This window comes from Callorhinus ursinus, unplaced genomic scaffold (genome assembly GCF_003265705.2).
Source record: "Callorhinus ursinus isolate GAN/ISIS: 27379988/994484 unplaced genomic scaffold, GSC_fseal_2.0 scaffold16, whole genome shotgun sequence".
Lineage (NCBI taxonomy): Eukaryota > Metazoa > Chordata > Mammalia > Carnivora > Otariidae > Callorhinus > Callorhinus ursinus.
This window is the reverse complement of record NW_027397078.1, coordinates 17,485,103-17,497,789: the sequence shown is the minus strand read 5'-3', so window position 1 is coordinate 17,497,789 and position 12,687 is coordinate 17,485,103. Positions and strand designations below refer to the sequence as shown.

The following is a 12,687-nucleotide window of genomic DNA, read 5'->3' as shown; positions in this document are numbered from 1 at the left end:
TAACAGTGGTTTTCACCAGGCACTGGATTATGAGTGATTTTTACTTTTGCTTTATACCTCCTTATATTGTCTGAATATCTCACAATGAGCATATAATCAGAAAGAAAAACGACAAAGCAGTTTTCATTCTGAAAATGGAAAGAGAATGCCTAATGATATGTTGTTTTATACTGCCTCAAAATTACCTCGTGCAAAACGTCCAGGTCAAGGTGTCTACAGCCAAATGTCCTTGATGGCCAAACAGTGACAGCTGTATAGTAATCACATCCCTCTCCACCGTGTCCTCCTAGTTCATTTTCCATACAGCTGGCAGGCTGGTCTTCCAGAAGTACTCATCTGATTGTGTTACTCCTGTGCTTACGTCCTTTCAGTGGATTCCAATTTAAGGCCCACATTGTTTTCAGCATGGCACACAGCGTCTTGGTCCTGGGCTCTTGCTGCCCTTATCTTGCCCACTCTGTTCCAGCCATACTGATGTATGTGCAGTTCCTAAAAACACCCTGTTTTTTTTTTAAGAAAGATTTTATTTATGTGAGAGAGAGCAGAACGAGAGAGCGCATGAGTGGGGGAGAGGGGCAGAAGGAGAGGGAGAAGCAGACTCCCCACGCCCAGACCCTGAAGTGGGGACCCGACCCCAGGACCCTGAGATCACGACCTGAGCCGAAGGCAGACGCCTAAGCGACTGAGCCCCCCCATGTGCCCCAACACCCTGGTTCTCATCTTGGTCTTGTAGGAGTTAGTTTCATTATTGACACTGAAAGCAATCACTAGATCTTATCTTTGTTTTTTCAGTGCCTAGAATAGTGCCCAGCACAGGTAGACATAATAAATGTGAAATAAAAGATGGCTGAATGTATAGAATGTAGAACCTCTATTATGTTAATGAGTTTTCAACTTTGGTTCTGGTAGACAAGATGGCCAGAGAGGTGACATTTTACGCCCTCAAGGTGTTCCCTATTAGCACTGTTCTTCAGGTGCGTTTTGGATGGGTTTACTTGGGAACCTAACCATAGCATACAACTTGCCTTGAATAAAAAGTATGTTTTGAGTTCTCTGCCTGTGTCAAAGACTGGCTACATGTTCACCAATCCATTTCCTTTTCCTGGGCACCGAGAAAATCTATTTCTTAGCCTTCCTTGCAGTGAGTTTGGGAAATTATGACTGAATTCTCGCCAATGGGAATGTGAACAGAAATGATCTGTGCCTTCCACCAATGTGCTTTCTACATATTCTCATTTTCTGCTCCATGTGGGCTGGACTCAAAGGTCTCGGAAACGGTGGGGTTGTAAGATGTTAGGAGACTGGTCCCTGATTTATGATGTGGCCTAGAAAGAAGTCTCTGCTGAGTTTAGCAACCGAGATTGCGAGGTCTATTTGTTATTGCAGCCCAACCTAGCTTCTCCTGACGGCATCATCTTCCAAATAAACTTTTATAACTCTGCTTGTTTTGAAGCTGGGCAGGACTTACATGGTCACTTTAAGTTGACACTTCAGAATGCAGATGTCGTACCATATCTCCTTATTCAGCTTCTTCATTTTTATTTTCCAAGTGATCTGAAAGAGAAACATGGAGGAAGATAATGACTATTCAGTAGAAAGCAAAAAATAGTACAGCACAAATAGTAGAGCACAAATAACTCACAATTAGCATAACAATTCTTGCTATTAATATGAATCATTCATTTCTTCTCTAAATTTTTTTATAGTTTAGAAATCTGCAGTGTATAATAGAAAGCTCCAAATACACTGCCTTTTTGATGAAAGGGGGGTTGTATACATTTATCAAATACATGCATATATTATGTGTTTAATTCATTGATTCATTTACGTAAGAATGAAATCCAACCAGAAATTAATTAGGACCTACTGTGTGTATTTTGTTGTACAGCAATGCTCTTCAGTTGGTATGCAGATGGGGTTGTTGGTGGATTCAAGCTGCTTTTCTGTTAAATAATCTTCGCTAAATGTGACCAGAAATGTGGATTTTTTTTTTTTTGTTGTTGGCAATTATGATCCTTGGGCTGCATGTTACTCTATTAGACCTCTGGCTGCCAATTCCATGCAGGACCTTTTCATGACCATCATATACTGCAGGGAACACTAATTTACTCTGAAGATCAAATTAATCGAAAGGGGGCTTTTCCAAACAAAACACAGGAAAGGTTATTATCATAGTGCGTGCAAATGTAAGTGTTTGATCCAGTGTGGGGGGGCTTCCCTATGAAATTTTGCCTGATTCTCCCTATTTTCTTAGCACACCATCCTTGGGCTACCACTTTTAGCCTGTGTGAGCTTATATCATGACCCACAGCAATTATTTCTTACCAGGTCCTCTAGTGGACTAGGAGTTACACACCATCCCCCTTTGACTTCCTATCCTAAGTGCCTGGCATGAAGTAGAAACCCAGTAGCCTATTTTATGAATAGTCACGTCATTGTTTAGACTGTTGTGCTTTCAGAGTTAGAAAAAGTCCTTCAACAAACCCCTACTTTACAAACTTTAGAACGTTTTACAAAATTTTTGTATGAGTTTTGTATCTGTACGTCAGGGTATCATATACAGTTTCAGGATACCAAAAATATTTATTTATTTATTGAGGTATAATTGACCTCTAACATTATGCTAGTTTCAGGTGTACAACATAATGATTTGCCATTTGCATACACTGCCAAATGATCGCTCCACGAAGTGTTGTGACCACCCATCACCATACATAATTACACATTTTCCTCTTGTGATGAGAATGTTGAAGATGTACTCTCTTAGCAACTTTCAAATATACAGTACTGTCTTATTAACTATAGTCACCGTGTTGTCCATTACATCCACAGGACTTACTCATTTTTATACAGGGAAGTTGGTACCTTTTGTCCCCCTTCACCCGTTTACCTACCCCCCACCCCACATCTCTGGCAACCACCCATCTGTTCTCTGTATCTAGGAGCTAGGATACCAAAATTTTTAAAGAGAGACATGGTAGGAGAGTGGGCGGAGGTCGAGAAAAGATTGAAGGGAGACTTTAACATTACTTATTGACCTGTGCTGGAGCAGCCAGAATGGGCCACAGGTTGCTAACTAGGTTGTGAGGTGGGGTGGGAAGTCTTGTCGTATGTGGAAAAGGCCAGGCTTAGACCAGACATCCAACCACACAAGCCAGAGGAGGGAAAGGTTTGTTGTGAGGCCATTAGACATTCTTGTTTTAGCTTTTCCCCTGCCTACATTGTTGTCCAATAGGGCCAGACTTGAAGGGGAATGCGTTCACCTACAAAAACTTCCAGAGGGAGATGAACCCACTGCGTCCAGTATTTAGCCAGGGTGGTTGCTACTGTATTCTTCCTTGTATATCCTCCCAAATTCTTTAAGCTATGATTTAACCACCCCCAACCTTTTTTTGTTGGGGGGGGTGGCTGTTCCCTACTCAGTAGAGCTGGAGGACAACTAGGCATCATCTTCAACGTAAGATGTTAAATCACCCCAGTTAGTTTTTTCCCTTTTTATGAAATTCCAGTTCCCTTTTTTTTTTCTTTTAGGATCTTGTTTGCTAAGCAGTCATGTCTGTGACTCCCTGCTGGAATGTCACTGGGCTGTCTCTTTCATCCCGAAGCTCTGAACATTACTCCATAAAGAGAATATGATGAATGGCCACGGAAGAAAAGCCAGTATATGAAAGTCCTAGATATGACTTTTCTTGCGTCCTTTGTCTCCTCCTTAGTTCCTATATTCACTCGCAGCACATTCTGTGTGCCAGGAGTTCTAGATGCTCCGGGAGAGCATAGTGAACAAAACTGACCCGAATCCCTACCCATACAAACTTTACATTCTAGCTACGGGAGGCAGATGATACACAAAATATCTAAGTCAAGAATTATATTATGCCAGCTGATAAGCAATGTGATATAGCCACATGAACTGGGGAAGCACAAAGATAAGAGTTTGGGGTTGCAGTTCAAGGTTGTGAAAAACTGATTAAAGAAGACAATTCAGGTGATACAAACAAACCCTTATATTTTATGAAATGGGCAGCCTCCATTTGCAAGGGTCCAGAGAACTGCAGAACAGAGAGAAAGGCAGGAAGCTTTTATAGGATAAAGAGTAGAGAACGAGGAAATAAGTACAGAGCCCAGAGTTGGCTTGGTAGGTGGGGATTGGCTGACTGGATATACTGTTTCTGGCCAAGTCAAGCATTTAAAGGGACACGACACTTAGTCTAAGTCTCAATTTGCTGACGTGGCACCCAGACAGAAGTGGCTCTATCTTAGGCCCAGACATTTGTTTTAACAACGTGAATTTTGAGTAAAGACCTCTAGGAGGTGAGGAAGCCAGCAAAACAGGCATGGGGGGGGCGGCGTGCAGAGCAAACAGTCAGTACAAAGGCCCTGAGGTCAGAACTGGCTGATGTGTTTCAGAAACAGTAAGGTGGCCATAAGATGCATGTAGCAGAGCAGACAAAGGGACAGGTAGCCGGCCTGGGGAGAGAGGTGCAGGTCAGATTATGTTAGAACCTTGAGGAGGTTAAAAGGACTTTGGTTTTTACTCTGGGACGGGGAGCCGTGGGTGAGTTTTAAGCCCCAAACAGGCCCGATCTGATTATGCCTTAACAGGATCACTCTGTGTGAAGGCGAGTGTGAAGGAGGGTGGGTGGCCGCTGGGAGACAAGCTGAAGACTACTGTAGTGATCCAGCAGCGTGATTAGGACTTCTCAGGCCAGGGCAGTAGAAGCAGACATGCAGAGAAGTGACCAGATTCTAGATATACTTTGAAGGGAGGGCTCACAGAATTTGTTGATGTGAGTAAGAAAGCAGTCACAGATGATAGTGCTCTTTGGCCTGAGCACCTGGAAGGATGGAGTTGCCATTAAGGGCTGGGGTGGAGAACGTTTTAGATGGTGGCAGGGAGGTGGTTGTGGTGGGTCCATCGGGAGCTCAGTCTCAGACATGGTAAGTTAGAGAAGACCATCAGACCTCCAGGGAGAGATGTTGAGGAGGCAGCCAAATCTACAGATAACGGAGTTCAGGGACGAAGTACCGACTGGAGACACCGGCCCCGGAGTCTTCATCACACCGAAGGTATTTATAGCCCTGAGACTGAATGAGACCCCTGAGCTAGCATGCCCCATTAAAGACAAGAGGTTCAAGGAGTGAGCCCGGGCCCATACCACAGGGGGATGGATTGTACAAACAGGAGCGCACATCCATGCACATCACGCAGAGGCTTTGTGGTGGGAGCAACCACAAGGGAGTCAGCTCTGGGGGGAGGAGGGTGATTGCGCTCAGTGCGGGGGGGGAAGGAAAGGATACTGCTGTGCAGAATGTGAGCGGACACGAACCTGAACGTGTGGAGAAAGCAAGGCTGAGGGTTAGAAGCAGAGGAATGGACAGTCGGAGCCCAGCGGGCAGCAGGCTGGAGAGACAGAACAGCGTAAGTTACTCTTCTCTTGGTTTGCAACTCTGTTTCCCAGTAAAACTAACGGCAGCGTTTTGGACGCACTCCCTGGCATCCTGAGATGGAGTGTTTTCTGTAGAGGGAGCGGTCACCTGCAGGAGGTTGCCTGGGATCGGTCCCAGGTGGAAGGTTGACCGGGGCGCACTGGTGGGAGAGACACGTGAAGGCAATGAGGGAGGCAGGTGGGGCCAAGGAGCTCCCCCGGTGGTGTGACTGCCACCGAGGCCTCAGCCCGTCCCACAGGGGGCTCTGGAGCTGGGATGGCCTTTCAACACTGTCCCAAAACGAGGCCAGGGTACCAGGTGTCTGTATGATTCCATCAGCCAGTTCTTGGCCCCAGCTGTTCCCTCGTGAGAGGTGGTGTTATCTGCACAAGACAGTTCTTCGTGGCTGAAGGCAGTGCCCAGAGGGGGACACCGCTGTGAGCTGCCAGCAGCCAGTACTGCCAGAAGCTGGGGTTGGGTGGCGTGGCCCTGAAGACCAGAGGGAAAGCGCCCAGAGCACGCAGTAGGCACTATGAGCAGCTATAAGCCGCACATGAGCCCAGGTCAGACACTACATAGGGATAACTTCTTTCTCCACCCTTGGAAAACATCTCTTTTTTTCCTGGCTTTTTCTCAGATGGGCAGTGTTTCCATCTGCGATGGCATCAATAAATTACTTGAGGGAAGGGGCTAGAGGGTTGGACAAAAGAGGCAAAGTACGCAAGAACTAACAGCATTAAAATCTAAGAGCTGGAGCCTGCCGGTGAGGGAGACTTGGCAAAGAACACAGCTGGTATTCGGGTTGGAAAGAGAACTGGTAGTCCTCTGCCATTTTCCTAGGAGGCACCGGGAAGTGGGTGGAGGGGACTTTGTCATCCCAATGCCGGGAGGACTGCAAAGTGAGGGAGAGTCGTGGGTGATGAAGAATTGTCCCCACGCAAAGGCCAACAGCATCTCTCCTGAGAAACACTTGCGGTTGAAGTGAGTTATGTGCACCCCCGTTATGGGTAGGATGGCCAGGCAGTTTATTCTAGCTACCAGGGCATTGTTGAGAGTGGGAGGGTTTTATTAATAATGACATGAAGACAACCGGCATACACCATGAATGAGGCTGGTGAGCTAGGACTTTGAGGAGCCCTAGTATAGAGGCTTCCACTTAGCCACACAAGTTAAAGGCAAAGGAACACAGGGTGTGAAGACTATGCAAAAGCTTCTCTATGGCCTGGAGTCCCCTGTTGCTGTAGTGACCTTAAGAAGGAATTGAATGTTTACCCTCTTGTGGCTTAAGAGGAGTTACTCATCTTAGCCACAAATATCTGACAGCTAATTGTCAACATGCCTAAGATGCTTAGGTTTAGTATGGACGGGAATTGTTGAAGCAGTAACCTCGACCCTCGGGGTGGTTGAAGTATTTGCCCAGCGCAGTGTTTCTCTCCTGTTTTCATGTCATGGCATACAGAAAGATTGGTTTTTAATTGCAGGGCATTCTGGGTTAACTGCAGGAGGCTGAAGGTTGCAGGCTCCATCTGGCCACCCCCAAGCCTTCAAAGTTTTAAGACCTCCGCACTCCTGGGACGCATGGGAGTACGCCACACCACGGAGAGGCTCTGCCTTACCAAGTAAGTCTGGAAAGCCTAAGAAGTTAAGAATAAAACAGAGATGAAGTATACCGAAGCATGGTTTTAATGCTTCATTGAATTTAGTAATAATTTGTTAGTTTAAAGTGCTTAACGTGTTTGTGACGCTTTGGCGAGAATAGCTTTAGGTTCCAGTTGAAAAATGTGTCTTTTTAAAATGCAATTTCACAATGAATGGTATGAGAAAACGGCCTGGGTTCTTTCCGTATCTGGTGTCAGAATGTTTCAGACACCCCCGCGGCCGGTGCATGCGCAGTTCACTCCCCCGGTTGGCCTATGGGGGCAGGGATGGTTGAGGGTGGCAGGCAGAAACTACGGGTCCAGAAACGGGCAGGGAGAGGATGGGCTAGGATTTGCTGAGCTTCAGCGCACAGTGGAATCAAGCCCCCAGGCGCTGCTATTCTTTCCAGAGGCAGTCACATCTCCCGGGATCTCGGATTCCATGGGAACAGCAAGGGAGTCCTGGGGTAAGAAACACCTGGGTGCCCCAGTGCTGGAAACGCCTCCTCCCAGACTCATTCTTATGGAATGTGGCTCGTGCCAGGGATAAAGCAAACTCCAGTCACCCTCCCTCAGTGCCCCATCAGAGTCACAGTGTGGAGGTGACCAGCTCCAGGGGCCCAGCCAGGTGTGGGGGACCAGGATCTGGCCCACAGGCCGTGCAGGGGCGCAAACACCCAAAGCCAGAAAGGAAGACTGAGCTGCGTAGGCCAAAAGTCCGTTGCCTTCCAGGAGGCCAAAGGACCTCAGGGAGCCAGGTTTCTGGGTTGGGCTTGTGGTGGGGTGGGGGGGATCTGATGTTTGCCAAAGCCCAAAGCCACAGCAACCCAAAGGCACTGTCCCATTATTCTAGGGGCCAGTTGTTTCTCCTGGCAGCAGGGAGGTGTCTGAGGTGCCTGGAATTCCTCCCAGGAGACCATCACCACCTCGTCCTCAAACCTGTCCCTTGAAGAACAGGGTCTTTCGGACCCAGTCCAACTGCTTGTCTTTTTGGTAATACTCCAACAGGTGTGAGGCGATACACCATTGTGATTCTGATTTGCATTTCCCTGATGATTAGTGATGTTCTACCTTTTCATGTATGTGTTGACCATCTGTATGGCATCTTTGGAAAAATGTCTATTTAGCTGTTCTGCCAGTTTTAAAATATGATTGTTGTTTGGCCATTGAGTTGTTTGAGTTCTTTATATATTTTGGATATTAACCTCTTATCAGATGTATAATTTGCAAATACTTTCTCCCATTCCATAGGTTGCCTTTTTATTTTATTAATGGATTCCTTTGTTGTGCAGAGGATTTTTAGTTTGATGTAGACCCACTTGTTTATTTTTGCTTTTGTTGCCTTTGCTTTTTGGTGTTAAATCCAAAAGATTACAACTGAGACCTAGGCCAAGGAGATGATCCCCCTGTATTTTCTTCTAGGAACTTTATGGTTTCAGGCCTTACATTTAAATCTCTAATCCATTTTGAGTTGATTTTTATGGTATAGGATAATAGGCCAATTTCAGTCTTTTGCTTATGGCTGTCCAGTTTTCCCAGCACCATTTGCTGGAGACTATTCTTTGCCCACTGTATGTTCTTGGCTACTTTGTTGTAAATGACCATATACGCATGGGCTTATTTCTGAGCGCTCTGTTCAGCTCCATTGATCTGTGTGTTCATTTTTATGCCAATTCCATACTGTTTTGATTACTATATCTTCATAATATAGTTTGAATTGTGGCACACGATGCCTCTAGCTTTGTTGTTCTTTCCCAAGGTTGCTTTGACTAGTCAGGGTTTTTTTGTGGTTCCATATAAATTTTAGGACTGTTAGATTTATGTGAAAATGTCATTGGAATTTAATTGTGTCAAATCTGGATTTCTTTGGGTAGTATGGATATTTTAACAATATTAGTTTTTCCAATCCAAGAGCATAAAATATCTTTCCATTTATTGGTGTCTTCAATATCTTTCATAAAGGTCTTACAGCTTTCATTGTACAGATCTTTCACCTCCTGGGTTAAATTTATTCCTAGGTATTTTATTCTTTTCATGGAATTATAAATGGGATTCTTTTTGGAGAATTCATGATGATGTTCTAATTGAGGTATAATTGACATGTAACATCATAATATTGCTTCTCGGCCTTTTGGCTAAGATCAAGTGACATAACATCCTATTAATTTCAGGTATACAGTGTGATTATTTGATATTTGTGTATATTGCAAAATGATCACCACAGTAAGTGTTAAATCTGTTGCCCTACAGAGTTCAAAGTTTTCATGACAAGGAAAAAATTTTTAAGATTGACTTCTTATCAATTTCAAATATGCAACACAGTATTATTAACTATAGTCATTATGCTATACATCACATCCCTGCAACTTATTTATTTTATAACTGAAAATTTGGTCCTCTTCACCCACTCTCTGCCCCCACAACCACCAATCTGTTCTGTGTATCTAATCTTTGTGTCTATGAGCACATGTGTGTTTTTTCGATTCCACATATAAGTGATTCAAATGGCATTTGTCCTTTTCTGTGTGACTTACTTCGTTCAGTATAATGTCCTCAAGGTTCATCCATGTTGTCACAAATGGCGGGATTTCATTCTCTTTTTTTATGGGTGAATAGTATTTCATTGTGTGTGTGTGTGTGTGTATGTGTGTGTATATATATATATGTATATATATATACACACACACACCTCTTTTTTTTTTTTATCCGTTCGTCTATTGAAGGACACTTCGGTTTCCGTTTCTTGACTATTGTAAATTATGCTACAGTGAACCTAGGGGTGCATATATGGGGGTGCAGATTTCTTTTTGAGTTTGTGTTTTCGTTTTCTTCAGATAAATAGCCAAAAGTAGAGTTGTAGGATCATAAGGTAGTTCTATTTTTAAAAATCTGAGAACCGTCCATACTGTTTTCTGTAGTGGCTGTACAGACGGACACTCCCGCCAACAGTGCCCACGGGTACCCTTCACATCCTTGCCAGCACTTGTTACTTCTTGTCAGTGGGATTGTTTCCTTAATATCTCTTTTGACTACTTCATTACTAGTCTATGGTATGGAAACACAACAGATTTTTGTGCATTGATTTTGTATCTTGCAACTTTACCAAATTTGTTTATTCTGTAGTTTTTGGTGGGCTTTTTAGTTTTTTGTTTGTTTTTTTTTTTTTTTTTTTTAGTGTTCTCTCTGTATAATATGTCATCTGCAAATGGAAACAGTTTCACTTCTTCCTTTCTGATTTGGATGCATTTAATTTCTTCTTCTTACTAACTGTTCTGCCTGGGATTTTCAATACTATGTTGAATAAAAGTAGTGAGAGTGGACATCCTAGTCATGTTCTGATCTTTGAGGAAAAGCTTTCTCTCTCTCTTTTTTTTTTTTAACACTGAATATGATATTAGCTGTTTACTCATCTGATATGCCCTTTATTATGTTGAGGTATGTTCTGTCTATACCAACTTCTCTTTAGAGTTTTTATCATAAATGGTTGTTGAATTTTGTCAGTATATTTTTTCATCTGTTGAGATTGTCATATGGTTTGTATCATTCATTTTGTTAATGTGGCCTGTCATGTTGATCTGTGGATGGTGAACCATTGTTGCATCCCTGGAATAAATCCCACATGATCATGGTGTATGATCCTTTTAATGTATTACTGAATTCGGTTTGCTAATATTTTGGTGTGAATTTTTGCATCTGTCTTCATGAGGGATATTGGTCTATAACTGGTTTTTCTTGTGGTGTCCTTGTATGGTTTTTGTATCAGGCTAATGCTGGCCTTGTAAAAGGAGTTTGGAAGTATTCCCTCTTTTATTTTTTGGAAGAGTTGAAGAAGGATTGGTATGAATTTTCTTCAAGTGTTTGGTAGAATTCACCTTTGAAGCCATCTGGTCCTGGACTCTTGTTTGTTGTGAGGTTTTTGATTACTGATTCATCTTCTTGCTAGTAATGAGTCTTTTGGGATTTTCTATGTTGTTTCATCTAAACACATTTGTGAATTTTCCAGTTTTTTTATAACTGATAACTACTTTAATACCCTGTGGTTAGGAAAGATGCTTGATATGATTTCAGTCTTCTTAAATTTATTAAGACTTGTTTTATCAACTAACATATGATCTGTCCTGGAGAATGTTACATGTACACTTGAAAAGAATGTGTATTCCCTTGCTTTTGGATGGAATGTTCTGTTAGTACCTGTGTAAGCTCAATGTTTCCTTATTGGTTTTCTGTCTGTATGACCTAGCCATTGGTGGAAGTGGGTTACTAAAGTCCCCTACTACTATTGTATTGCTGTGTATTTCTCCCTTTAGGTCTGTTAATTTTGCTTATATATTTAGGTGTTCCTATGTTGGGTGCATAAATATATACGAATATTACATCGTATATTCGATGGATTGACCCCTTTATCATTATGTAATGATCTCCTTTGTCTCTTACTACAGTCTTTGTTGTAAAGTCTGCTTGGTCTGATACACGTATAACTACCCAAGCTTTCTTCTGGTTTTCATTTACATGGAATATCTTTGTCCATCCCTTCCCTTTTAGCCTGTGTGTGTCCTTAATGCTGAACTGAGTCTCCTGTAAGCAGCACAAAGCTGGGTCTGTCCTTTTTTTTTTTTTTTTTTAAATCTCATCAGCTACTCTATGTCTTTAGATTAGAAAATTTAGTCTTCAGACATTTAATTATTAATAGGTATGGACTTACTGCTATTTTGTACATTGGTGGTGGTTTTGGAATTCCTTTGTTCCTTTCTTCTTATGTTCTCTCCCTTTGTGATATGATGCTTTTCTGGAGTAGTGTGCCTAGATGCCTTATTTTTTATCTTTTGTGTATCTCCTGTGGGTTTTTGCTTTGTGGTTACCATGAGGCTCACATAAGGCATCTTACATTTATAACAGTTTATCCTAAGTTGTTATTAACTCAAGTTGACATGCATTCTAAACCTCTACATTTTGACCCTCACCCCCCACATTTTGTTATTGATGTCATAATTTACATCTAGTGTATCCATTAACAAATTATTGTAGTAACAGTCATTTTTACTACATTGGTATTTTTTTTGTTCGTTTGTTTTTAGAGCATGTGAGTGTGGGGGAGGGGCAGAGGGAGAGGGAGAGGGTCTTAAGCAGACTCCGTGCTAAGCATGGAGCCTGACACGGGGCTCGATCTCATGACCATGAGATCATGACCTGAGCCGAAACCTAGAGTCAGATGCTTAACTGACTGAGCCACCCAGGTGCCCCAATACTTTTTTTTTTTAACCCTCATACTAAATTTATAAGTGATTAACCCACCACCATTACAACATTCGATTACTCTGAATTTACCTATATTTACCATTACCAGTGAGATTTATACTTTCATGTTTTCCAGTTATTTGTACCCTTTTGTTTCAACTTTAAGCAGTCCCTTTAACATTTTTTTAAGATTTTATTTATTTGAGAGAAAGAGAGAGAGAGCGTGCACAAGTGCCCTTCAACATTATAAAGCCAGTCTAGGGCTACACTCCTTCACCTTTTCTTCTCTGGAAAACTCTCTCTTTCATTTCTGAAGGACAACTTTTTTGGACAGAGTATTCTGGTTGGCAGTTTTTTTCTTTTCGCACTTTGAATATAGCATGAAACT

The 12,687-nt window shown here is 42.6% G+C and overlaps 1 pseudogene; it reads left to right on the top strand.

The window, feature by feature from the left end:
* Positions 1-9,179: 9,179 nt before the first annotated feature.
* Positions 9,180-9,333, top strand: LOC141374334 (U2 spliceosomal RNA; annotated as a pseudogene).
* The last annotated feature ends 3,354 nt before the right edge of the window (positions 9,334-12,687 follow it).